This window comes from Heterocephalus glaber, unplaced genomic scaffold, assembly GCF_053883595.1.
Source record: "Heterocephalus glaber isolate CG9 unplaced genomic scaffold, H.glaber_assembly_v1.0 deba00001504, whole genome shotgun sequence".
Lineage (NCBI taxonomy): Eukaryota > Metazoa > Chordata > Mammalia > Rodentia > Bathyergidae > Heterocephalus > Heterocephalus glaber.
The window spans coordinates 62,899,035-62,927,025 of record NW_028258324.1 but is presented as its reverse complement, the minus strand read 5'-3'; the positions used below and the strand labels follow the sequence as shown (position 1 = coordinate 62,927,025).

Below are 27,991 nucleotides of genomic sequence, written 5' to 3'. Positions count from 1 at the left end.
TCTAAAGTGCCAAGAGGTTTAGGAAAAGAGCATTAAGCCAGAAACCGAAAGGTTGAATATCATTCCTGGTGTGGCTGGGCACATAAGTGAACTGGGGTTCAATCACCTGACTCTTTTGACTCTCAGCTTCCCTTCCTAAACACATCTTAGCTAAATTAAGTAGATGGTATTTTTCCATCTATTTATTTATTTTCCATCTATTTATTTTCCATCTGTAACAGCCCTCTGAGCTGGCCGAGTTATTAAACTCATTTTGCAAAATCATTTTTCCAAAGTCACAGGCAAGAGGTGGAGTCAGGAAAACACATCCGCCCGATTCCCACAGTTCCTGTTTTTAATCCTTCGGGTTACCATCTCTAAGGACCTTCTGGCTCTGACCATCTACATCCCCAACCTTTTTGGTTTCATGGAAGTCAACTGTCCCACAGGTGAGGGAGAGAATGGTTTTAAGATGATTCAAAGGAGTACACAACCTGGATCCCTCCCATGCACAACTCACAGTAGGGTTCCCACTCCTAAGAGAATCTACTACCTGACAGGAGGCAGAGCTCTGGCAGTGAGCCCAGTGATAGAGAACAGGGATAAAGACAGATGAAGCTTTACTCAATCATATGCTGCTCACCTCTTGCTGTGTGCCCAGGTTCCAGTCCATCGACCAGGGCTTTGGGGCCCTTGATCTACAGCATTCATTAACTTAAAAGGACTGAGACCATCAGAGTCTCCATTAGTACCCCGGTGTCAGAGGCGACTTCATAAATGTACGATGGAGCTGCCCACTTGCCTCAGTAGCTGAGGGTAGCAGAAGACCCTAAAGCCTTTTCTACAACTATCCCCAGGTTATATCTGAGTTCTGTTCTGTTCAGCCGTCTGGAAACTGAGAAGTAGCATGGTGACCTCTAGCACAGAGGCTTTTCTAGTAATGACCTTCCCTCTCTCTCCTATGCCAACCCATTACTGTCCTTCATGCAAAGTCAACACTGATGGAGATGGTGCAACAGGCTGGGGTGATAGGCCAGGACCACACACCAAGCACAACAGAGTAAAATATCAACATACAAGGGCCAGGGCTTTGGGGACAAAATACTAAAGAAAAGGAAGAGGGTTTAGCAACATCACATGAAACCAAGAATACATTCAGCTGTTTCAAGGGTGTGCTTTGGCCACCGGGACAGCATGACGGAAGCAACTTGAACAGAAGTAGATGGCTGGAGGCCAATCTGTCAGCTCTGACCTGTGCTGCTCTTGCCAAACCCAGAAGATTCACATTGAGTTTCACAAAAAACAAGGAGAAACAGGAAGTTCCATCAGCATGGAGGAAGGGTGGTAAGGAAACCACACCCTGGATGAAGACTGGAAGAAATTGGGAAGGGGGAAGAGCCCAGAAGTATCATCGGCAAAAACTTAAAGTTCTTAAAGTTTCCCTTCAAAAAGGTGGACTGTTAGTCCATATTCACCCTAACTGTAGAATGACAGAGGTAGCAGGGAGAAAGACTTGCCCCTTCTTCTGAAAAAAGAAAATCCCCTAAAAGCTGTGCCAAATTATAGCAATGCGCCTCTAAGGGATGTAATAATCCCAGGGATGCTGAAGCAGAAACTGGCCCATCATTTGGAGAACAGGCTAAGGAGATAAGAATCAAAACTCCAGGACAAGATCAAGGAAGGCTGAATTTTGTCCTGCAAAAGAAGTATATCCAAATCCTAACTCCCTCCATCTCCTATCTATCAGTGAATGTGGCATGATTTGCAAATAGGGCCTTCATGGAAGTAATCAATTTAAGATCAAGTAGCACTGAATTAGGATGGATTGTAAACCAATGACTAGTGCCCTTAACAGAAGACAGAAATTTGGGCACATACACACACAGGGGCTGTCTTGGTCCATTTGAGCTGCTACAAGAAGACATTTTAGACTACCAAAAACGTACTTTATAAACAAGAAAAAAACTGCTGCTCACAGTCCTGGAGGCTGCAAAGTCCAAGGTCAACAAACTAGCATATTCGGCGTCTGGTGTGGACTCTGTTTCTAAGACAGTGCCTTGTTGTTGGGTTTTCCTAGGGCTGAGGTGTGAAAGTCTCCCTGGGGCCACTTTATAAAAGAATGAATGGGGCTCTCAAGAGCTAATCATCTCCTAATGGCGCCACCCCTTAACACTATAACACTGGGAAGTTGTTTTCAAGATGAGCTTTACGGGACAGAGACATTTGGAACACACCAAAGAGCACGCTAAGAGAGATGCAGAAGCTGAAGTGCTTGGGCTAGAAAACAAGAAACATCAAGGACTGACAGGAAGCGCTAGAACCTAGGAAGAGGTAAGGAAGAGGTTCTTGTCTAAAGCCTTCAGAAGGACCATAAACGGCCAGTTCCTTGACTCCAAAACACATTTGTTTTAAGCCACACAGTAAAAATGCATTTGCAGCAGCCCTAGGAAGCAAATTCATATAGCAATGCCTGTACTTGGGGACACTTTGCATCTTAGGAACTGAGCGGGAACTATGATGGGGTCCTAACATTAATTTTTGAATCAGAAGAAATGTTAGCATGTGGTTTAGCCTTTTCTAACTCCTTCATGCACTAACTGAACATGTACTGAATGAATCCTATGTATATTTTCAAAAATTCTCCTAAGCCATGAAGAGATAAGGATGAATGAGATGTGATTTCTGGCTTCAGAGATCTCACTGCCTGGTATGATCTGAATGTTTGAGTCTCCCCAAAGTCAGCATGTTGACTTAAACCTTAAAGTTGGCGGTATAAGGAGTTGAGCCTCAGGAAGGTCCCTGGGTCATGAGAATGGAGCCTTTGAAAATGGGATTGGCATGCCTATAAAAGAGACCTCAGAGAGTGACTCTGCTCCTTCTGCCACCTGAGAACACAGCAAAGAGAAACCCTGCTAAGAACCAGGAAATGTGCCTTCACCAGACACCAAATCTGCTGGTGCTGTGATCTTGGATTTTCCAGCCCCCAGTATATGAGAAGCAAATATCTGTTGTTCATAAGCCATTCAATCTATGCTGTTTTATTATACCAACCCACAGAGAAAAACACAACATACGTTTATGTTAACGTACTCCTCCTTGTCCTCCAATCCGGGGCATTAACAAACACAGAGGTAAGGAAAAGGAAAGAATCACCATGCATGATAGTGGATATCTGAGATAACTTTTTACAAAGGTTATACCTGTGGTGAATCTTTGAAAAGAAGCATCTCCAGGTGAACAAGGTAGGGAACTGCTTTGTAGGCATATCCAGCCCCATTCAGGGGCGTGGGTCTACATTTTCTAGAAGTAGGAAGAGGTGCAGCATAAGGAGGGAAGGACAAGAAATAAAACTCAAGAATTACAAGAGGTAGTCCAGGAAATCCCACAGGTGCTCAGACCATCCTAATTCTAATTTTTTTGGTACTGGGGATCGAACTCGGGACCTTGCGCTTGTGAGGCAGGCGGCGGAACCACTGAGCTAAATCCCCGGCCCCCTAATGCTAATTTTTAAGAGTCTTAGTCAATGAATCCCTTCACACACAAAGCACCATGCTATTTGCACGGCTTCATTTTAGAGTGACTAAAAAAAGCACCATATACATCTTTCTACACTAGTTATATACCCACCTGGTAATTTCAGCGGGGAGAGCAACACTCAAAATACTCCCTGATGAAAAACAGAAGACACCTCAGATGGCTTTCCAAACCCTCACCAGATTTTTAATCCATTCATTTCTCCTCACCCTGGCATACGGAGAAGGAGCAGCAGAAATGAAACGAACAGCTGCTTCCCAACAGTGGAGGGGCAGGAGGATGTCAGTGTGCCACACTCGACAGCTGTAAGCATTCTTAGAACATAATTATATAACTTCTTGCGTATGGCACTTCCCCCTTTCCAGAGTTCTCTGCCATGTCGCTAGGTTTTATCCCCAGAATAGAGGGAGCAGAGTGGCATCAATGAGGCCCCCAAGAGTCCCCAGGGATGGGTGACCTGTAAGTAAGAGGGAACCCTTCATAGTCCTGCCTGATTTTCTTTGGAAGCATGTAAAGGGGCTTCTAGGACTGTGTACCATAGAAATGATTTCAGCAATAGTAAATAAAATGCATTCAGGTACACAGAAGAGGATTCCACTGGAAGGGTAGACAGAGCAAACTCTACTTCCCTTCAAGAGATGCTTCATGCACATGACCATCTTGGTTATGATTATCTTAACCACACCTCTGCATTGGAGGACAAAGTAGGAACTGGAGTTGAGGGATGGACACACTGTGCTGAAGCCCAGGGAGCAGAACTGGTCCACCGGGGCCCTCTAAGGCTCCCCTGAGCTCCACATTCACTGTACACCTGTGTTCAGCACATGATTGGCTACATCTACCACCTTTAAAAAGTTGCTGGTTCAAAGGATAATGCTGAGATTAACTTATCAGAAACTGAGAACAGAGCAGTTGAACCATCTGCACCAATGGACTTTTCCTCAAATATCATTATATTAAGCTAAGTGTTCACCTCTGAAGTTGAGAATTTCTCCCAAATGCTCCAGTTAAAAAAGCACCTGCAAACTTAAAACATATACTAAAATGACAATGTACAAATATAAGAAATCACATTCTTCCTGAAAAAAACTGAAAACATCACTAGCAAAGTCTTTTTAATTTGCTAGGATTTAAAACACCAAAAGGATATCAATTAGATTGTAGCTTCTGGTTAGAAGACCTCCTTTGCTCTGATTAAGAAGGGAATTAATGCAGGAAATAAAACATTGTTAATCCCCTTAATTCAACTTGCTCCTCAGCCTGATATGTGTGTTTTAGAGATTTCTTTTTTATAGATTTGTAGTGATCTACAATGTTAAAGGCACAATGCGTCTTAGTGTGCATGAGTGTACACACAGACAAACATGCACGTTCAATTCTGAATAGTAATCTATTCTTTTCCAAGTGCATGAGGTCATAAATGCATTCAAAATCAACTTAAACTGTCTTGCCTGTCCATGAAGACTGTGCTTGTTTCTGAGGCATGATCACATGAACCATAAGGATATCAAAACAATCTGTCCTCACATCAGGTATTAGATAACTCAGGACAGAATAAGCACTTATCTCCAGCAGAGTTCATTGGTTTCCTGCACTACCATGTTCACTGATCACCTCTGTCCTCCTGCTTTACACAGTTAGAAATGGACATTAAGTCTTGCATGAAGGAAGGCTGCAATTTTCTTTCTTCCCAGAAGGGAGAGGAAATGGAGGAAGAATTGGGAAAGCTGTTTCTCTTTTCTATCATCTTTCTCTCTCTCATGAATGCATGGACACCAGACAGCACAAAGCCGCAGGTCGGAGGTAAATAATAAACTCAGAAAACAATGCAATATTAGGTTGTGAAATGACTGACTTTCAAATAGAAATGCACCAGCAGCTCACTCGCTAATTGACAGGAGGAGCACTGGGAAGGAAGAAGAGGCAATTCAGCCAACAAGCAGCAGGGCTTCAGTCCCTTCCAGTGAGAACAAATCCAACAAGCAAGGGGAAACTCTCCACCTCAGTCAAAGCAGGCTCTCCCTCTTTGCTTTTGGCTGAGGAAAGAGTCCCAGGATAGCCAAGTAGCCTGAGGCTGATGCAAAACAGCTCCCTCAAAACTGACAGGCAGCATTTTGTCAGCATCTTATTTGCAATAAAAAAAACAATACACACCAACTCATCTGCTTAGGAGCCCCCATGGCTCAGTGATACAAAGCAAAAGGAGGAGGTAGCAAGAGGTGATGAATGGATGCATTCTAGCTGACAGGGTATGGGGTTTTGTGCTGGGTTGTTTTCATTTTACTTCTGAGAAAAGGGCTATCAACACACTGGACCAATTATTGCTTTAGTCAGTGGTCTTAGGTCTTTCATAGGTGAACGTGGAAGAAGACTAGAGGTCGAGGTGATTGAGGCAGATTAAAGGTAGCTGAAGATTTTTTGACATCCTTTCATCAAGAAGGAAGGGATAAATCCTTTGCCCCTGAATCTAAGCAGACTCTGTGACCACCTGACCCACAGAAAAACATGGAAGGGAAGCTCAGGCCTTCTTAAGGCTCAGGCCTTAAGAAACTGGCAGCCTCTATTTCTTATCTCTTGAAGGAGTCTCTCTGGAAGGTCTGGTAGTTCATATAAAGGAATCTAATGAGAAAAGCTAAACTATAGGCTAGGGGTGGGAAGGGAAGAAGATGTCTGGCCAGCTCCCAGCTGAGGTTCATAAATCACAGAGCAATTACCACCCATCCCCTCTGTGCCCTGTCTGAATTCCTTATTCACAGATAATATTTCAAGCCACTACATTTTTGAGGTAGTTTTAATGCAACAATTGGTAACTTAAATGGGACCTACAAAGGCCCTTTGTCATGGCTTGGATCTTAAATACCTCGCACCCCTAAACCAGAGGCTCAAGTGAAGCCTCTGGTACCTAACAAATGGTGCTATTAAGAGGTGCTGTAACCTTTAAGAGGTGGAGCTTAAAGGGAGGAAGTTAGGTCACTGGGAGCATGGCCTTAAAGAAGAAATTTAGGACTCTAGCCCTTCCCTCCCCCAGTGGTTATGAAGTGAACAGTTCTCTTCTACTATGATGTTCTGCTTCACCATAGGCCCAAAAGAATGGCACACAAAACCATGGACTCAAACCACTGAAACTGTGAGCCAAAATAAACTTTTCCTTCTTCAGGTTGTTTATCTCAAGTATTTTATTACAATTACAGAAAGCTTGAAGTTAACCCATACTCTTCTCAGCATCTCTGCTCTGCAATTTTCCTCCACACCCCCCACCCCCACCCCAAAAGCAAATGCCACTTGATCTCACCTTGCACTTGGGGCTACTACCAGTTCCACAGAAAGAAAAGTATGATGTGATCAATAAGACTATCCCAGCCCAAGCAGGCTAAAGCAGGAAACCTGCTGCTCACATAACCAATAATAAAAACACCACTGTTGGGCAGCTATCCACACTGTCTACAACTTGCTGAACTGAGTTAGGAAAAGGACTCAAACAGAAGGAAACAAGGCAGCTGCAACCTTCACTTTAAATTAGCCTCACAGAGCAATTCCCGGAAGAAAATAAATTGTATGTCAATATGTTTGGATGGATGATACTTCATCATGGAACAAAGGTCCTGAGATTTATCAGAAAGGCTAGCTGAAGAAGACAGCTAATAATAATCATAATTAAATGAACTACACAACCAAATACTCTGGTATCTTGCTTCACAAACATGTTTGTTTACAAACAATTTGGTTCACAAACAGAAGCATTTGGCAAAATTGTGTTTTTGTTTGTAAACTCTATTCCAGGTGACAAATATGACTGTAGCCATCTTTCCCACACAAACACAAATGTGGCCATCTTTTTTAGAATCATGGAATGAATTAAGTTCATGAAATGAAGTACCGCTGTACTAATGCTCTCAGTGCAGGACTACATAGGCACACAAGAACATCAAACATGAAACCCAGACAATCACATGAAAGGTAGGCAAGTCTGTGAAGGCAGAGCTGAGTCCACCACTCTTACATGCAACTCATCCTCCACACACCCATGCTGACAATCACCTAATATGAAAAGCTACAAATATGTCCCAGTTGAATATGTTCAGGCTTACATGAAAAGGAAGGATACTAACTTGTCAGAAATGATGGTTATCTATGGGTTGGTAGGACGTACTAAATAAGGATTGTTGTCCAAAACATTTTTCACTGTGAAGCACATATTTCAATTTTTTAACATCTCTTCTGACTGAGTACTATTCGCCAGGCACAGAGCAGGATGTCAGGAGTACAGCAGTAAACAAGGTTAGTATAGAGCTTTCTATGGAGAGTGACTAACACTTTTTAATAAAAAATGGGAGCTATGGACATGGAGTAAAGAGAAAAATTTAGCTTCATCTATGGAGTCAGGAGGAGGACTAACGGGAGGTAGAGGACAGAAAGAGCATGTTCGACAATCCAAAGTTAAAGAGCAAAATAGGCTGAAGGACCACAAAAGATCCTAGAGCAAAGAAAACAAAACGGGTGGAGGCAGAAGGTGAGGCTGACAAAGTAGGCAGAAGATGCGTGGTTTTTAAAGATCAGTTTAAAGGGGTGACTTTAAAGTTATTGATGATAGAGGAGTCATGGCAAATATCTTAGTCACTGTCCTCATTGCTGGGACAAAATACATGACACTCACAACTTATAGGAGAAGCTTGTTTTGGCATGCAGTTTCAGTCCATGATTGGTCAAGGTAATCCAAGGCAGAAACGACATGGCAGAGGGGCATGGCCAAGAAAAGACACTCGCTGTATGGCAGCCAGGAAGCAGAGAGGAGGGAGGAGCCAGGAAAAGAGATATAACCTTTCAGGTCATGCACTCAGTTAACTACCTCTTCTGACCAGGTCCTACCTCCTAACAGCACGGTCAGCTCTAAATGCTTCAGTGGAATTAATCCACTGATAAATATAGTCCCCTCAGGATTCAATCACTTTCTACACATGAAAATTTTGGGGGATATGCTTGATCTAAACATTCCACCCTTGGTCTCCAAAAACTCCTGCCCATCTCGTTATACAAAATACATTTTATCCATCTCTAAATGTCATCAAAGTTATAACAGTTCCAACACTGCTGAAAAGTCCAAATCTAAAGCCTCTTCTGAGACTCAAGGCAAACTCTTAGCCGTGAGCCCCTGTAAAAATAAAAAAGAAAGTTAGAAACTTCCAACCTATAATGGCACAGGGTAAACATTCCCATTCCAAAGGAGAGAAATAGGAGACTAGAAACCAGGTCAAAGCACACTGAAACCCAGCAGTGTAAACATTAAATCCTATAGCTTCCTGTCTAGCACCCAGGACAAACTGTGGTGAGAATTGAGCTGCAAAGGGCTTGGATGACCCCACCCCAGGCTCTATCAGTTGTAGCCTTGATGTTCTTTCCTGTTATGGTTCTAATCACTGCCTGAAGTTTTCCCTAGCAGACATTCCAAGTTCCCGGCATCTCCAACTTCCTGAGTCTTCACTTTCAGCTTCATTCTCACAGCTTCATACACTGCACTCTCAGGAGCACACTGCCTATCCTGCCAGGCCTTCTTCTGAAATCTGTGTGGAGGCCTCCTTGGCCTCACAACTCCTGCATTCTGCATACCTATAAAACCTGCAGTACATGTATGATACCAAGGTCTGCTGCTGGGTGGAGCAGCAGCCAGGCCCTCTTGGCTCATGGCTACAGAAGGCTCTCTCTTCTCAGATCAAAGCTTTTCAGTTTTGCATTATTGAACCTTCAAATGGTGGCATCTCCCTGATTCCTGAATACCTTCAAAGGATTTTTCCTACTATCCTGATACAAAGTACTTGTCTTCTTTTTAATGCCAATCTTTTCAGCAACCATGCTTTCCTTTGCCTCAACTTTGCAGGCCATTTCTTTCTGACAAAACTGGAAAGTTTTCACATTTGGCTCTGCCATTTGCTCTTGATTCTCACTATAAATCTGGCTGAAAGCTGCCAGGAGTACTCATGCCATAGCTTGAACACTGGGCTGTCATGAAACTTTCTCTGTCAGATTAATTAGACGGCCCTTGCTTTCAATGTCCTTCAAAGTCTCAGGATATGTGCAAAATGTACACAAATTTTCTACCACATTTTCTACATTATTTTCTACATACATAATTTCAAGTCCAATTGCCAATGGAGTCCTTATTCCCAACAGAAACCTACTGAGCCTGGTCTTTACTGTCTGCATTTCTGAGCATTATGGTCTTATGAGCTCCAACCGGAATCTCTCATCATGATCAACTTACAGTACTCTAGGGCTTCTTTAGCCAGCATCTCCAAACCTTTCCAAACTCATCCTGCAAACCAGTTCCAAAGGCTTCTAAATCACCTGGTCAAGTACAGTCACAGCTATGACCCCACTTCTCTGGTACCAAAGTCTATCTTAGACACTTCATCAACAGGACAAAGTACCCAACACTCACAACTTACAGAGAAGTTTATTTTGTCTCACAGTTTTAGTCCATGGTTGGCTAGCTCCAAGGCAGAAATGACATGGTGGAAGTGTGTGGGTGGCAGCCAGGAAGCAGAGAGGGAAGGGAGAAGCTGGGGAAGGAGATATACCTTTCCAGGCCACACCCCCAGTGCCCCACCTCCAACCAGGCCTCACCTTCTAAAAACTAGTCAGCTATAATGTCCCATAATCCAACCACCTTCCAAAAGCTCCACATCTGAAAATAGGAGGTTTTGGTAGACACTGTACATCTAAACTATAAAAGCAACAAAGGACTGCTGTGGTTAGGACAAACTTTGTAAGGAGAACAATGACCCAGACCAAGGGTGGTGAACCTATGACAGGCATACCACAGTGGACATGCAGAGCCCTCTCTGTCAGCACGCAAGCCAGGTCGCCCCAGCAGCCAAGCATTGGATATCCAGGTATAAATGCAGTGTTGGCACTCTGCAATAAATAAGTGGGTGTTGGATTCCAGCTTGGGTACTCAGTATGTAAAAGGTTCATCGTGACTACTTAAGCTCTCCTGACTGGTACAAAAGGTACTTTATTAACCAGAAATGCCACTGGCTGCTAAATGGAAATGCTGGATAGTGCTGAAATATAAAATAAAACAACCAATGTGATTGGCTGAGGCAAAGTAGACTTAATCTTTTTATATAACTTAAACATTTTACTCATTTTTTTTTATAATCATGATCTGAATTTGTCTCTCAGAAAGCTGAGGTACAGAATATTCCTTGCCTAGCTTTCCAGATGTTTAGCTTTGGATGAAGGAAAATGTACTTACTTGTTAGGTAAGCCCCTACTTGTTTCCAAAATGCATTTGAGACAGATAATAATAATAAAAAGGTTATAGAGAGACAAAGAAAAATGTTTCACAAGCTAAAGGGAGCTCACTGATTCCTTACTGCACTCCCCACTAGGCCTCAAGATCAAAAGCTCTGACTTTATAGCTACACACAGAGAAAAAGAATCATGAACAAAGTAGTGTCTCCTAAGGGGACCCTAAAATGAAGGAGCAGAATCAGACTCCACTTCTCCCTGGGCTCATCTTTGTATAAGTCCCTCCCCCACTGGGACACCAAAATAGAACAAAACAATGGGAAAATCAATAACTTTACAGCAGTAAAGACCCTGCCCTATGTCTTTAAAAGCAGAGGCCACAGCCAAAGTTTTATTCTTTCAGACACACACACACACACACACACACACACACACACACACTGCCATTAATGGTGCCATCAGATTCTGACCTCTGCTCACTCTTCCCTTTTGAGGCTTAACATAAGCGACTGACTCATTAGCTCTCCAGAACCATAAGCCCAACAGGTCCCAAATTTGACAATGCTCAGCAAAGTACCAAAACTGAAATCCACAAGTTTTGAAGACACACAGCATAGGCAAGCAACCCGCAAGCTGCACCCCTCCCCACCTATACAGCCTTCTGTAATACTAGTCAGTATGGGGAGTGCTTGTGTGCTCCTCCCTGAGCACAAAATGAAACCATTGCTCCTGTCCCCAAAGAGTTCCCCATACCCCAACAATGGCTGCAGCAGAAAGGTCACTATACATACAATTACTATTGGTATGACCACATTAAATTTGGGTAATGGCTAATAATACTCAAGAATGTAGCTTCAGAAATTACATGGAGAATTGCTAGAATGACAGGACTCCATGATGGGAAAAGCCCCTGGAAACCTCCCCAAAATTATGGTGTCATAGCACACAAAAGAGAGTGACAGTAGTAGTGATGGAGGGTGACAGAGAAGAGGCCTCTTGGGACCAGATGTTATCAGCCTCAAGAGGCATCTGTACCCATTCCTTGCCTCTACCAATGTATTCCATACCCAGCCCCAAACTGAAAGCTCTGCCTGAGAACAACTGAGCTCAACCTAGCTCTCCCTCTCTTCCCTCCTGCCACTCCCATGTCTCAGCCCATTTCACTCTGCAGAAACCAATCGCTTCTTGGCCTTTTGGCTAAGATCAAGTGTAGTATCACTCTGAAGAAACCAAAGGTCCTCTTTTGTGCCCCTCCCCTGCATCCTCCCTCTTCTACCAGCCACGGGCTCTTCTATCTGTGAGCTTCACTTCGTGGAGTCAGAAGACTCCTCTGGCACATTACTTCCCCTCTCTTCAGCACTGAGCATGGCATGTGCCTAAAACAAAGCAAGTGATGTAAAAATGCTCATTAACCCCTGTTGGAAACCAGTGATTAAGTCCACCAAGATAGGTGTGAGAATCCTCAGAGCAGCATTATTCCCAACAGCCCTGAACTCAAACTCCCGGAGGACCCACCAACAATATTGTTCTACCAACAATAGAACAGGGCCCTGATGCGTGGCTGGGGGCACAGCATGTGCTCAGCAGTGTGAGGCTGAGTTCATCCACCAGTAACCAAAAGAGAAAAAACAGAACAGAGACAAAAATATATATCTACACACTGGAATATCACACACAGCAATGGGATTTCCAAATCCTCCACACACAATCATCTTTGGAATTCTGAATTAGAAAAATGAGAAAAATACTATTCTTCATATTCTTCACTCATTAGAATATCTAAGAAAAACACTGCTTAGTAAATTTTTTAAATAATTTCAATTTGTATTTTTGCAAAGATCTTAAAGCCAATGCTGATGGTTTCTGATTTGTGAGGGCTTGACTTACAATTTTTCCACTTTATGACAGTGTGAAAGCTAAACACATGTAACAGAAATGGAGCTGGGCACAATGGTGCACACCTTTTATCTCAGCACTCTGGGAAGATGAGGCAGGTGGATCAAAAGTTCAAGTCATGCCTCAGCAACTCAGTGAGATCTTGTCTCAAAAAAAAAGGGACTGGGGATGTAGCTCAGTGGTAGACAGACTCAGAGTTTGATCCCCAGTGCCACCACAAAAGAGGGAGAGAGGGGGAGAGAGAAAGAGAGGGAGAGAGACAGAGAGAGAGAGAGAGAGAGAGGGAGGGAGATCCAAATTTTGATCTTTTCCCAGGTTAGCAATATGCAGTATGATATTCTCTTAAGATGCTGGACATGGACAGAAATCAGCAGTGGGTCCTAGTGGGCCACAAGACCACAAGGTTGAACAACCTCTTGTCCACAGTGTACTGCGTTGCTAAGCTATGCTATTCAGTAGGGTAGATATATATTCAGCACATATATTTTCAACTTTATGATGGGCTTATCAGGGCATAACCACCATAATTTGAAAAGCATCTGTCTTACAACATGAAAAACACAAAGAGATCACTGCTAGGTAGTAGTCAAATAATATAACATGAAGATCTCAAGCAAGGTTAATAGCACCACCCAGAATGGCATGTCAAGAGTGCCAATTTAAGGACTTCTTTTGTTTCTAAGACTTGTCATTTATTGGCCCACCATTCATAGAATTTGTTCAAAATATATGTGTAAAAATACATTAATGGTTGTTTTCTTTGCAAGAATGTTTTGTTTGCCAGCAGCGGCAGAGAGGACCTGTGTCACCTTCCGTCTGCCTGTTTGAGTTAACTTTACCCCACTCCTTGTCCTGAAAAGCTGAACTTTATGAATGGCACCCACAGATGCTCTTGCCTTCTGGTTTCCACAGTGGGCCAGCCAGAGAGGAGCCCTGACACGGGAAGAGAAGCACATAAGCTTGGGCACTTACTCTCCTAACTCCTCTTCCGGGCCACTTGGGCTGGCTGTTTCCCTCCACTAACCTCAATATGTCCATCTCTACAAAATGATGTCCCCCAGGGCTTCAGAAGCCTCTCCCTCCCTAGCACTGCTAGGCCTAGGAGTGCCGGGCAGCCTCTTAACATCAAAGAGGTGGCATCCTGGTGGTTTCCTTGCATACCTTTCCCTCCTCACACCTTTGCAAATGGTCCCTGTGTAAAACCCTCTTCCACCACCTATTTCCCACCAAGACCCCTGGTTACACCATGCTTAACAACAAGGAGGTAGCTAGATGCCATCTGCAATGTAGAAAGAACATGCTATGCTATGTTTATACCAAAAAATTTGCAACAATTATTTTTCTATTAAACTTATTACCTGTCTTGTATGTTAGCCAAACAGCCATTTCCCTTCTTCACCAATATCACCTGACACTACTTACTATGAACCTTGGTACCCTGCAGGGGTCCTCGCATTTAGAAGATACTCAGATGTCTGATGAATGGCTGAATGGATGAATGGGTGGATGAGCAGTATGGTAAAACTATTTGGTGAAAGAAAAAGAAAAGAAAATGTAAATTAGGATTACCATATGGATGTGCTGGATAAAGGACTGTGAGAATATAAAGCTTGAATGTTTGTTGTTATTGTTGTTATGGAAAGACTGTGGGTGGATTTTTAAATTTTAATGTTTCATTAAATTTGCTATGTTTATACAGTTTATAATACTTAAAAAGAAAATATTTTGTGTTACTGAAATCTGGAACAAAAGTGGAAATGTAAAAAATATGCATTTGTATTTTTATCTGTACACAAATGGAATACTAAAAACTTTTCAAGACAACAAAATGATAAAACATTAAAGTTGACTTTCCCTCTGTATATAGCCATTAAAGAGTAATTAAGACTTTCCACTGTGTTAAGCAACCACTTGCCTGTCAAAGTTGCCATAATCATGTTAAAACAAGGCAGATGGAATCAAATGAAATGCAAATGGGACGTTGTCTCCACGTGGATTTATAGGCCACATTTTACTGTCAGCAGTTCTTACCAAGCAAGGGACAATGTTGGTAAGGTAGATTTATTTCTATGTGTTTTTCAGACGCCACTCAACCTGTATAGGGAATGGAAACACTCCTAGACAGATGTGGTAACTTAAGTACAGGTTCCAGCTCAACCAGTAAGTAGCTGTGTGACCTTAAGCAAGTTACTCCATCTCTCTGTACTCCTCTCCTCATGTTTAAAATGAAAGATCCGTGCCAAACCACAAGTCCCTACAGTTCTGACATTCTACTCTACTTCTAGTGCTAAGACATCTAATGGCAAAGGTAGAATGTCAGTCAATATCATTCCCTGGATGTTCCCCCGTGCACTGCCAAATCAACAGGACCAATGCCAAACTCAATCTCCTCCTGAAACTTACTCCCTTTGGCAATTTCTACTTTTCCTCTAAAAATGTCTTCACTCTGCATTCTGGTGCTCGAGACAGAAACTTGGCTATCATCTTGGATTTCTGCTTCTCCTTTACCATCCACATCAAAATACTAACTCTGCTCAATTTTGCCTTCTAATTATCTCCTGGATCTGTTCAGTTGGCTCTATGACTGCTGCTCTTACTTCAGGGCAAGCTCCCATCATCTCTCCCCTGGGCTACTCACACATTCAGAGCATAACACTGTTTGTGTTTGTGTGTTTGTGTTTCACAAACACATCAATTACTTTTCTACTGTAAATTTTTTACTTTAGTATAATAGTAGCTGGCTGTGCATCTTAGTACCTTTGCCTGAGGGACACAGGAAGCAATCTTTGTGCCTACTTACTTAGCATGATGAACGGCAAGGTGTGTGAACATGTGCAAAAATGTCAAACCAGGATTTTCACCCACATGACGCTCCATCTAACAGGTTTTGTGAATGTTTACCTGAGCAGCACAGAGGGTATAATAAACCCACACCACTCTGGGATTTCTTTTTTTTTTAAGTTTTCTTTTGATTTTTCTGGTAGAAGTAGCCCAATTCAGTAAAATGGCACATGAAAAACCAGATTTGCAAGTTTTGGAGGAGATCAAAATGAATCATCAGATTACTCATGCATGGATGATGAAGATGACCTATTATGGTAAAATACATGTTGTCATAACAGAAGAGTGGCGTGGGTGTATGATGACAATGATGATGATAATGACTTTGATGTTGGCCATGTGAGCCAAAGTTCCTGTGACAGTGAAATGGAGCAAGAATCAACTGATACAGACACAGGGAATGCAGTCCTCCTTGACTCAGGTGATGAAGCAACAGCAATGTCAGAGCATATTTGACTAGTCGAAATGTTGCAAAATGCTCACACAACCAAATGGAATGATCCAATGTTAGAACTAGGTCCGAAAGTACAGTGAGGATCGTGGCAGGGGTGAAACCTACTGGACAGAATGCCAGCACTGCCATTCAGTGCTGCAAATTGTAACAGATGAAATGCTACAAGATGTTGTCAAATACACAAAGGCTGAAACAGAAATAAAATGGTCTGTACACACCAATAGCCATATTCAAAAATGTTTTTATTATGACACCTCACTAGCTGAACTTAAAGCATTCATAGGTCTGCTATACTTTTCCATGGTAATCTCAGGAATATAAAAGACTTATAAAAAAGTGATGAGTCAAAATATGGCATAAAAATTTATGCCCTTGTAGATGCCAAGACATTATGCTTTCAATTTAAATATTTATCCTGGAACTTAGCCACAAGGACCTTATTTGTATAGTATTAAACCAAATGATGCTGTGAACAGACTTGGTCCTCCCATCTCCCAAACTAATCAGAATGTGACATTCGACAATTGGTTTACCAGTTTCCAGTCAATGTTACATTTGCTAACAGAACACAAGGTGACCGGCACAGGAACCATACCCAGGAAAAAAGCAGAAATTCCAAATGAAATGTTGCAATTTCAAAACAGAGAATTGTATAGTACAGTCTTTGGATTTCAGAAAGATTTACATTGGCCTCGTACATGGCAAAGAAAAATAAACTGGTACTGCTGATAGCAACAATGCACCATGATGGAAATATTGATAGGGAAACCTTGACAAAATGGAAGCCTGAGGTGGAAACTTTCTACAACAAAACCAAAGGAGGAGTAGGTGTTGTTATGAGTTATGCAGCAACTCTGATGTCACTCAAAACACAAAGCATTGTGTTTTACTCGATCCTAAACATGTGTGACATAAATTCTTTGATCGTTTACAAAGAAAATAACAAGTGCAAAATACCATGGAGAAATTTTCTTAGAGGATTGGGACTGGAACTCATAGAGATCATTTACAGCAGAGGAGAAACAGAATGTTTCTGCCCAGGGAACTACACAAAAAAGTTGTGGATCACACTGGTGAGCTGACAGGATCCCAAAGACCTACTATGACAACAGGAAAACCAAAAAGATGTCAACTGTCCCCTACAAGAAAGGACAGGAAAACAAAACATATATGCTACCAGTGTGGTACTTGTGTATGGAACATGCAGTTGTCATGTGTGAAGACTGCCTTGTACGTGACAACTGAATCACAGATTATTTTTGCTGTAGAGTTCTATTGGTATTTTCATTAAAGTTCACATAGGCTTTTATTTCTGATTTTATCTTTTAGGTTTTGTAAGCAAATAGCTGATGTGAAAATGTTGATGTCTATTCTAAACACTCATTACATATTTGATATTTTACTTTACTGACATCTTATTTCCGTGCTAAGTGCAAACTGTAGAATATAGTAGGAAGCTCCTGACAAAACAGGAAGAGAAGAGAGGTAACAAGAATGGCCTGCCATGTAGGAAAGGAAGGCTAAGCACATGTGCTGTCAGTGTGAGACGTATATGGAACAAGCAGTTGTCATGCGTGAAGACTGCCTTGGATGTGACAACTGATGAAAAAAATATTTTTGTTGTCGAGTTCTACTGGTATTTTTATTGTGGTTCACACAGGTTTTTATTTCTGATGTTATCTTTTAGGTTTTGTAAGCAAGGACACAGGTGAAGTGAAAATGTTGATGTTTATTCTAAACACGCAATCCATATGAATAATTTAATACTTTATTTTAACAATATTTTATGTTCCTGTTAACTACACATTGAATATATAATAAGAACCTCCTGACAAAACAGTAAGATCAGCGAGATGTCAAGTGTTTCCTACCAAAAAAAGCCAGGAAAACAAAACACATATGCTGTCAGTGTAAGAGATACGGGTGTATGGAACGGAACGTGCTGTTATCATGTGTGAGGGCTGATTTAAGTGTGATCGTTGAAGTAAAGATTCTTTTTGGTAGAGTGGTATTGGTATTTCCATTGTAGTTCATATAAAAATTTATCTGTTGCTCTTTTTTAGACTTTGTACACCAAAAAACTGTTGATGTTGAAAATTTTGATGCTTTTTTATAAACAATAAATATTGAAAATTCAATACTTTATTTTTGTGGGTTTTTTCTGTTAAGTACTCACTGCTTAATATAATAAAACTCATAAAATTAAAATTGATAAATTCATCGACAGAAATATTAGAAAGAATAAGCATGGGTGACAGGCCCATGTTGTGGTAATTTATGGCAAAATCAGTGTTACAGTGTTACGTGTCACTTAACTGGTCTGTCTTCTTGGTGTATTCAAACTGTGCTCGAAGTCTTGGCCACAGTGCTCTTCCTAAACAGCGCATCTCTCCTATGCCTAAGACCCTCCACAGACACTGCTCTCGGGATAACCTTGCACACCCCTCAGTTGGCACAGGAGGCTCTTTATCCAGCCCTGCTGCCTCTCAGTCTCGCTTCCTGAACTTCCCCATCCACTGACCTCTACTCAAACTCTTTACTTGGCCACAGCCTTTGCACCTGCCGTCTGCTTAGACTGCTCTTTCTCTCCCCTTTCTTGGTCTGGCCACGCCCATCACTCATCCATCAGACTCTAGCTTTCTCTAAAAATACCCTCAGGGACCCCATGGGTTAGCTGCTCTTACTAGGTGCTCTCAAGAGAACCTGATGTTTATTATTCAGAATTCTGATAGTCTGCTTCCTGAGAGTTGAAGATAAAGGTTTTTCATCATTTTTTTTCTAGGATTTAGAATAACACCTGCCTACCATGAGCAAGTAATATGCAGTATTTTTATGGGCAAATCCATGAAAGAGAAAGGTGGAAAAGGAGAATGGGATAAAAGCAAGATTTCAGCATTCTCTAGACCCTATACAACAAAAGGATTTGTTAGTCGGGATCACAAGGATTCCACAGTGGCTTTGGCTGGATATTTATGTTTTCTTAGTTTTCTAACTTAGGAGATAGAATGAATCCCCACAGATTATCATATGTATTATTTTGCCTTCTACCTGATTACCTTCAAGTCAGTTCAGATGATTCTAAACTCAGCTTTCAAAGAATATCTATAACTGTTTAGGTCACAATTCAAAAAAAAAATCTGACAATCATTCTGCGTGTTCAGAACGATTTCAAACTCTTTACCTGTCAGCGAACATATGCACTTGTTTTCATAACATCTGAAACTCTGTGCTTCCCATTCCCAAGACTCTACCCCGAGCTCAGCCCTCTCAATCTACCTCTGCCCCATGTCACTGCACTGGGCATCAGTCTTTCCTCCCATAAGGCTTCACACCCAGCTCGCTAGTGTAAAATTACTCGAATACACACTGTGAATGTATATTTATGCATTGTGTATACATATTCATACATATAACCACATTTCCCTGTAGCTACTCAAATGTTTGCCCAAGAAAGCAACCTCCAACTCCTACCTGATGTGTCTTTATTAAGAAGTACAGGGAACAGTTGTGTGACACCACAGCTGTTCAGACTGGAGGCTGAGGATCTGATAAACTCACAAGCAAGTACTCCAGACTGATGTTTGTGTTTTGCATATCTTTCTCTGCAGACGTTGCCTTCTCTAAATTCTGATGGGCATTTTTCATGTTAAAACTTGAAAGGGAAAAAGATACAAGCCAGAGGGAATTTGGAGTTTCCAAATAAATTATGTCTTGCTATAATTTAGACTCAGTATGTCCCTCCAAGGCCCTTGTATTAAGGCTTGGTCACCAGGCATGCTATTAGGAAGTGATATAACCTAAGTCCACTACGGGATGCCCATGAAGGGAATGTGGGAACTCTGACCCTTTCTTATCTCTCTTAGCTTCCTGTCCACCAGGAGGTGAGCGGGCCTCCTCCACAGTATGCTCCACCAAGACACACGCTGCCAACACAGGCCCAAAGCAACAGGGCCAAAAAAACCAGGGACTGAAACCATAAACTAAAACAGACCTTTCTTCCTTCTAAGTTGATTATCTCAGGTATTTTGTCACAATAACAGAAAGCTGACTAATACACTTCCCTTTCACACCAACCTACTGTTGTAAAAGGGAAAAAAACCCAAAGCACTCAGAGGCAACAGAGCCAGGTAGGGGAAGGCTGTGCAAAATGTCCTCAAGTAGTTTCTCCTCTTCTCCCACCTTCTAAAACCTAAAAGGAAGACTATGAACTCAGAGACTTCTAAAGGCTTTGTGACTCTGTATTGAATTATCTACTTATGCGTTCTCTTCCTCCAGGCAAATGCAATGGCAGGAATATGGCATTTAAAAAGTGGACAGGGATGAGCACGTTTATAGACCTTTCTTCCCCTTCAGAGAAAATTGGACAAGAAATGAAAAGCTGAACAATTTCTTTGGTATCAAGTCTTTGCCTATTACTTTCTGTAGAATAAGGACTAATTTGGCAGCATCTTGTCGTCTAGTCTGCTCTTTCGTGAAAAATTAACTTTTTTATAGCTTTAAAAAACATCCATTAAGCATGGGAGGTTTTTGAATGCCTGCATTTACAGGGACCATGTCTTGCAGACCTCACTCTGAAAATCCCAATTCCACTCTTCAGACCCCACTAACGTGCTGGTTATATGGTCCATGCCCTGTGCAGAATAGCTGGATCACTGTGTCAGTGTAATTCTAAGACATCTCCAACCCACCCCAGCCCCCATTAAAAACACAGAAAGACATGTACAGAAGCAAGGATCAAACCTTTTGGCAGGCCTTCCTGATGTCCCAAAATCCGTACCGCAGTGGGTGGTAAAGGGTGAAGGTTAAAAACACCAAAGTAAACAGAGCCTTGAGGCTTAACAGGGGGAAGCAGGATTCTCTCTCTTTACCTAAAAGGTACTTAATAAAGAGAGAGGAAGGGCCGGGGATTTAGCTCAGTGGTTCCACCACCTGCTTCGCAAGCACAAGGACCCGAGTTCAATTCCCAGTACCAAAAAAAAAAAAAAAAAGAAAGAAAGAATAAAAAGAGAGGGGCATTGAGGGAAGACAGAACATCGATGCTGACTGTCACCAACACTAGAGACTGCCAGCGTCAACAGCCACGAAGCTGAGGCCTCCAAAGACACACTGAGAAGATAGGACTGGGTAAGGTGTGCAGGTGTTCCTAATAGCAACCAAGATAACCTCAAAAAGGCTCCCTTCATACTCCCATCTCCATATCCTTTTGTAGTCCATCAGCAAGATTATAATTTCTGCTGGAAATTTAAAAAGTGCTTGGAAATGTTGTGCTGATAGAGGACCCCAGAGAAAACATCAGTCATCAAGTGGCAAGGTGGAACAGAGAGCAGCAAAGCTCAGCTATCTGCTGTAAGCAAAAAAAAAAATTTTTAATTTTCACTGACAGACAAGAGCTTTGAATGTCCTAAAGAAATTTCTCCTGGAGCAGATAAGTCTTTAATGGGTTAATGTGATAAATACTTAAAACAAGTTTTCATTGCAAAGCATACCCATAGCAAGGAATCTTTTTCAATTTTCCTTTAAAACCACAAAGCAGTCAGCTTCGGCACTTGGCCCAAGGCCAAATTCTTCAAAGGCCAAACTTCTGACAGGGTAGAGGAGAGGATGAGTTCACTGGGAGAGGGTTCGGGGGACCCTGAGCACCCAGGGTTCTCAAGCACCTGGGACCTCTCCAGAAAGAAGGGCATCATCTGGAGGAGTTTCTGCTGCACAAGAGCTACTGAAGCACCCACCACAGCAAACCGCAAGAGGGTATGTGAAGCACCTCGGGCTCTTCAGAAGCAGCCACTGAAATGGAGCTGGGGCTTAAGGTGTGGATTAGGGGAGCAATTCTGGTAAAGGGAGGAGAAGGAAGCACCATCAAGCAGAGGAAAGGAGGCCTGCGCAGGGCTTCTGGGGTTGGGAGCCCTCCTGCCTCAAGCTTGCTTGTCACCAGATAGGCATCTCTAGATGCAGGTCCCTGAGAAGAGCCTGGCCTCAGGCAATAGCTCTGGACAGCCAGGGGCATGGGGCTGAGAGCTGGCAGGAGATCCTCAGTAGAGGGCACTACCACTGCTGCCAGTATGTCCTCCCTCAAAGGAAACCTCATCGGCCTGTCCCAAATCATAATTTCTCTTTATTCTGATGATTAAATTTACAAAGATCAAAAGTTTAAACTCAATCCCAGCTACCTAGGAAGCTGAGGAAGAAAGATCATGAATTCAAGGCCAACATGGGCAACAGAGTGCTCTGTCTCAAAAAGAAAACAAAGAAAACGAAACAAAAAAAGAAAAGTTTAAGCTATGTTACTAGGAATACAGTGATATGAGTAAAATATAAAACAAATTGGAAAATACTTCCATTTATATTTAAAATAACTTGACAATTATGTTTTTAAAATATGGAAAAAAACTGCAACAAAATTTTCTCACTGAAGAGTATAAGATATATACATATACAAATATAGATTACATATTTATAAAGAATTGTCTGCAAGAATGCTCACTGTAATTACCTGTAAGGATGATGATTTCAAACGGTTTTGCTTTTTTCTCAAAGTCTTTCAGAATTACTTCCATTTTTGTAGCAAGAATCTATTGTTACAAAACAGATCCAAAGATGTAAACACAAACCAAAAGCATCTTTTGCCCTCTCTGGAGGACTTGTGCATCTTACTCATAGATCCAGGTGAGAATCACCATAATAGAGAAAGAAGTTCAAGACTAGACAAAAGTCCAGTGGTGACCCAGGGACTCATTAATGCAAAAATATTAATCCTCAGCTGTGCTGAACCTCAGTTTCCCCACATATTAGCCAGAGGTTGAGGAAGCTAGCTCTCTAAGGCTCCATCCAGCACAATGTGTTATGGCTCTAAGATAAATGTCAGCTACCCCTTCCCTATTTTTTGAAACAGGAAATTGAATGTAATTGATAAATGCAGAAAATACTTTAAATGTATACATTTGCCATAAGAATACCGTACTGACAGCTATGAAGGCTGAGCTCTCTGCCATTTACCAAAACCCTTCTGGAGAAAGCCAGACTCCCTGGCAGATCTTTGTCACAGAAAGTTCTGAAGCTTATGTTGCAAACTGATCACATCAGAAATGAGCACATCAGTACCCATGGAGTCAAACAGGGGGACCTGGCACCACCAGCCAGTAGGAGCCGGCCAAGCCCAGTGGTAACACTTGGTTCTGTGAAATTCTACCAGCAAAGAACTGCCAATGTAGGAACACGAACAAATGGCAATCAGGGTTCCTGTCCCAGAAGTCCTGGCTGTGGTAGTCATTCTCTGTGATATCTGCATTGTACCTCAGCCTTTTAAGCCCTCAAACCCAAAGGCTGCTTCTTCTTACCTCTCCTGAAGAGAACTCTTGCCCACCTGCCTCTCTTTTCGGGTATTAAAGGAGCAGCCTCTGAACCCTGAGAGCAAGGACCCTCTGTCACATGCAGTAATGTGTCTCTAGTGCCTACCCTACTGTTTGACACAAAACTAATGTGTTTATTTATTAAAGAAAATGAACAAATGAATGAATGCATTTGCTGCTAGTCTAAATATAAGGATCCTAAAGATACCAGAAAATATTAGGCAACAATTAGAAATAAGGCAAAAGGAAGTCAACGTGTCCTTTCCATGTCAAACTAGAATATTATCTAGTAGGTATATCTAATTTAGATAATACAGTTGGGCTTTGAGAACACTCCCCTCCACCTGGGCAACACCCCTCAGAGCCAACTTCCCCAACCTCTCTCCTAAGGCCTACTATCAGGAGGCAGAGATAAGAAAGACAAAGACTCCTGGGCCCCCCTTGGAGGATTCTGAAATCCCAAGCCAAGACACACTCATGCTAGTCTCCAGGATGACCTATTAATAACCTCTATTCCCTTAGAGCTCATAGACGGTTCATGCATATGAGCCTCATTTCATACATGCAATTATAACAGAGGGAATTACGGGAAAGGACATGCACAGTAGACGCAGCTGACATAACTCAGCACACTTCAATGACGTGTCAGTCTCGCTCTGAGAGACCCAGTGGGCAGGGCCCTAGACAAGGCCTTTCTGCCAGAGTAAGCCCACCCACTCCAAGTGTACCACCTGATTAAACTTCATTAAACTTTGCTGTTCTTTCCTTACCATCGTATGCCACGTTAAACTCTTTGTTCATTGCACACAAGAACCTGGAAACCCATCTTGGACCCCAGAACCTGTGGCAACACACCAAGGGTTATTTGATTCTGTACATAGCCTGTGTTTGACCTTTCATTTTTTCACTGATTGGATTCAGACCTTGTAAAGGTATATGTTAATCCAGAGGTTTTGCACATTATAAATGCACCTGATTTGTCTGGCTGGTAAAAATAAGACCCCGACAAATGTTATTGCTTTATTGCCCTTTAGGACATCAACTAGTTTTGTATCTAACCTAGCAATCTTGTTCCAATATGTATTCCAATTTTTTCAGCACCCATACCTACACAGTTCCTTAAATGCTCTTTGAGCCAGCTTTATCTTCCTACTGGATTCCTCATAAATGAGATAAATCAATCTGTGATAGGTGCTCACTTTGTATTCAAGAGTCATCTTTATAACTTTAAAAAATTATACACTGATAAGAGAAATACAAGAGAAGAAAATCTAGTGTGTAGCCTACCCTGAGTATAAAAATGAATGTAAACATTTATACTGTAGATTAGAGAAGGTAGTGCGGGAGGGAGATATGAAGATATGAAGAGCTACTGAAGTGCAGGAAATTAAAGAGATGGCTTGCAGCTTAGTTCATAGCTAGGCTTAGTGTTCATCATCAGGGATATAAGTCCGTGACCACTCCTTAAAAGAAGATGGGAAAGCAAGTGAAAGTCTAGATGGTAGTTGTATCTCTGCTACAGTTTGGTGGGGTCAGCAGACTGGAATTCCAGCCCCAGGGTTACTTTGTAGTCAGGAGGGGCACTTGTCCTGAATGCCAGTCTCTAGCTTCGATGTTATAGGACTATTAAACAGCTCCCTGACTTTAGAGAGTTCCCCTCGGCCCTGGCTTCCTTCATTCCCCTTTAAAGGCATCTCACTGCAGAAGACAGGGAATCTTTTATTTGGTTACAAAAAAATCAGTTTTATTAGCGCTAGGGCTGCTGCCTAAGGCAACAATCGAGTGTGGATGAACTCTCAGAATACTCTCAGGCTGGGTCTGTTTCTAAGATTGTCTGTGGACATCTGAGACCCCTTGTCACAGCAAAGGAGCTGGACAGGAGTCAGAACCACTTAGATTCACACAGATATAGGTTCACACACATGAAAGTCAGGCTCAAAGTCCAGGGGAATACATCACGTGGATACTTCAAAGTTAGGGCTCTCTGTCTGTGCTGTCACACTAGTTTAGAACTGCATTTTAAAGCCAAGAGTGTCGGCACATGCCTGAAGTCCCAGCTATGCAGGGGGCTGAGGCAGAGGAATTGCTCCAGTCTATGAGTTCAGGGATAGCCCGCGCAACATCACGAGACCTTCTCTCAAGAAAAAAAAATACTGCCATGTTATTGTTTATATTCTAAACCTACTATCGTACCATTCCTTCTTTTCGCTACCATTCAAATGTAGACACGTAGCAAATCTTTGACTGCATTAATCTTCACTTCATTTTACTGTGTATGATTGTTATGGTTAAAACAGACTACAGAAGTATTGGGGTTGAGGGAAGTAGAGATCCGAAGGTTTGTTGTGAAGTCCAGATCAAAGTCAAGTCATCATTCTGAGCTGAATCAAGACTCCTTCTCTAAGCATGTACGTCTACGAGCACAGCCCCTGGCCAGCTCCACAGCCAGGCAAAGTGGTGTGGGCCTATAATTTCAGCACGCTGGAAGGTTGAGGCAGGACCATCACAAGTTCAGGCCCAGCATGGGCAACTTAGTAAGACCATGTCTCAAAACAGAAAATTTTAAAAAGGCTAGGGTTGTAGCTCAGTGTGAAGGCCCTGAGTTCAGTTACCAGTACTGAAAAAAGGGGGGGAAAAATATATATATATACATATATACACACACACACACATACATGTATACATACATACATACATGAGGGAGCTCAGGAAGATCTAAACAACAGGACAAATCCACGAGTCACTTGCGGATGGAGAAGGACAGAGAATCATTCCTATTCCAAAGCGGTAAAATATGATACAAAAAGATTTAGTGTCATGAGAGAGCCAGGAAGCAATTCTTCTGCTACATCTGGCACGATTCAGACCCTTAAAAGATAATTATATATGTTTCTGGAAGATTAGAGATATTTGAGACTTGAGATAAGAGCAATAAATATGATTAAGGGGACAAAAATCGGTTCTGTGAGGGAAATAAAATCATAGTAGCAAGGTTTAGATTAGACTAGAGGCAGTCCTTCGGGCTGTCTTCAGGTACCAGATGTTACTACAGTTGTAAGCTCGATTTCATTACCGACAATAAAACATCCACAACTGAGAGATTTTGATACTGGACAAATGACATTTAATCTCTTCACAAGACTCATTTTATCATCTTTGTCAATGTGGCTTAATTAACAATATTTCTGTCCCCCACCCCTGACAGGTACTTTGGTTTAAAAGCCCAAATCTGCCCCATTGTCAGGAAGAACATCCATATGATTGGTTTCGGTTCCATACTCATGAATAAATATCAAATTTGTGACCTTTATCAAACCCTCTAGGCAAGGATTATTACAATGAGAATGCTGATCAGACCCTACCGCATTCACTACAGGAAGACACTGAAGTGAGGACACCCTCTCTAAAGGGAAAGGTAATTAAGTATGCGACATTCCTCCGAGGAGCCCCAAGAATCTCCACCATCCACCTGAAATGGCTCAGAAATAGCGCTCCCACTGTCTACAGAAAGGACAGGAGGGGCTGGGGATTTAGCTCAGTGGTTTCGCCTCCTGCTGCGCAAGCACAAGAACCCAAGTTTGATCCCTGGTACCAAAAAAAAAGTAGAGAAAGGACAGGAACAAATGACAAAGCTGTATGTAGGCTCTGCGTATAAGAAGCTTTACAGGCCAAAAAGCCACAACAAGCTGGGATGTTGACACTTCAAAGCTTCCTTGGAAGTAGCAGAGCTATAAATTGCAATGCAAACAAAAATGGTCCCGGTCACTATTACAAGCCCTTGGGCCTTTACCTGCGTCTGTCTACAGCGTAAGGTGAGCAGGGAACCTGAGGACTAACGGAAGCCACCTCCAGCTTTGGACAATCCCACACACTTCACAAGTGGCCCCAACTAATTATTTTTTGTAAGTCTTTAACACCACCAGCAACACCACCATCTAAATTATTTCCATAATTTTTGTCCAGTTTCAGAGTATTTGTGATGAGTTGCAGATACAAATAAATTAAACTAACATTTTTGAGTATTTGAGTTTGCAAAATATTTTCACATAAATTGATTGAGATCAGTTTTTTTTTTAATAACAAAAACAAAATAATGGTGGGGAGGGAATTCTAGGGGTGCAGCTCAGTGGTAGAATAGGCACTCAGCATGTGCAAAGCGCTGAGTTCAATTCCACAGCACCAAAACTCAATCAATCAATCAACAGATAAATAAAATAGTGAGCAGTTTTAAAAAAGTATTTCTTTGGTAATATTTCCAAACATGTATAATAGAAATAATACCATAAATACTCATTTATGCATCAACCATAGTTAGAACATCTTGACACTTTATTACATTTCTTTCAAGCTCCTACATAATAAAAATCTATAGTTATTCCACTCTCCTGTTCTGAGAGATGATTACTATCCTGAATTGTGTGTCATTCTCAAGCACATTTTCATATTTTTATGACATATGTATATGCATAAACAATTTATATAATTATTTTGTTTAACATTAAGTAAATGGCATCATGTTATATAAATCATTCTACAACACGTTCTGCTAAACTTTGTGTTTCTGAGATTCACAGGTGTTAGGAATGTAAATGTACATAATCATTTCCAATTGAGGTATGGTATGCCAACCTAATTCAAATTTCACAGCAACCCTGTGTGTAAAATGATGGTGTAACTCTAGCCTAACTCTAAT

General features: G+C 41.8%; 1 protein-coding gene and 1 pseudogene across 6 annotated transcripts in view; one reads left to right on the top strand and one right to left on the bottom strand.

Moving 5' to 3' along the window:
- Window positions 1–27,991, bottom strand: part of Mb21d2 (Mab-21 domain containing 2) — a 113,402-nt gene that overhangs the window by 58,427 nt on the left and 26,984 nt on the right. The gene's annotated exons all lie outside the window — the stretch shown is intronic.
- LOC147825387 (U2 spliceosomal RNA) lies at window positions 11,939–12,092 on the top strand (annotated as a pseudogene).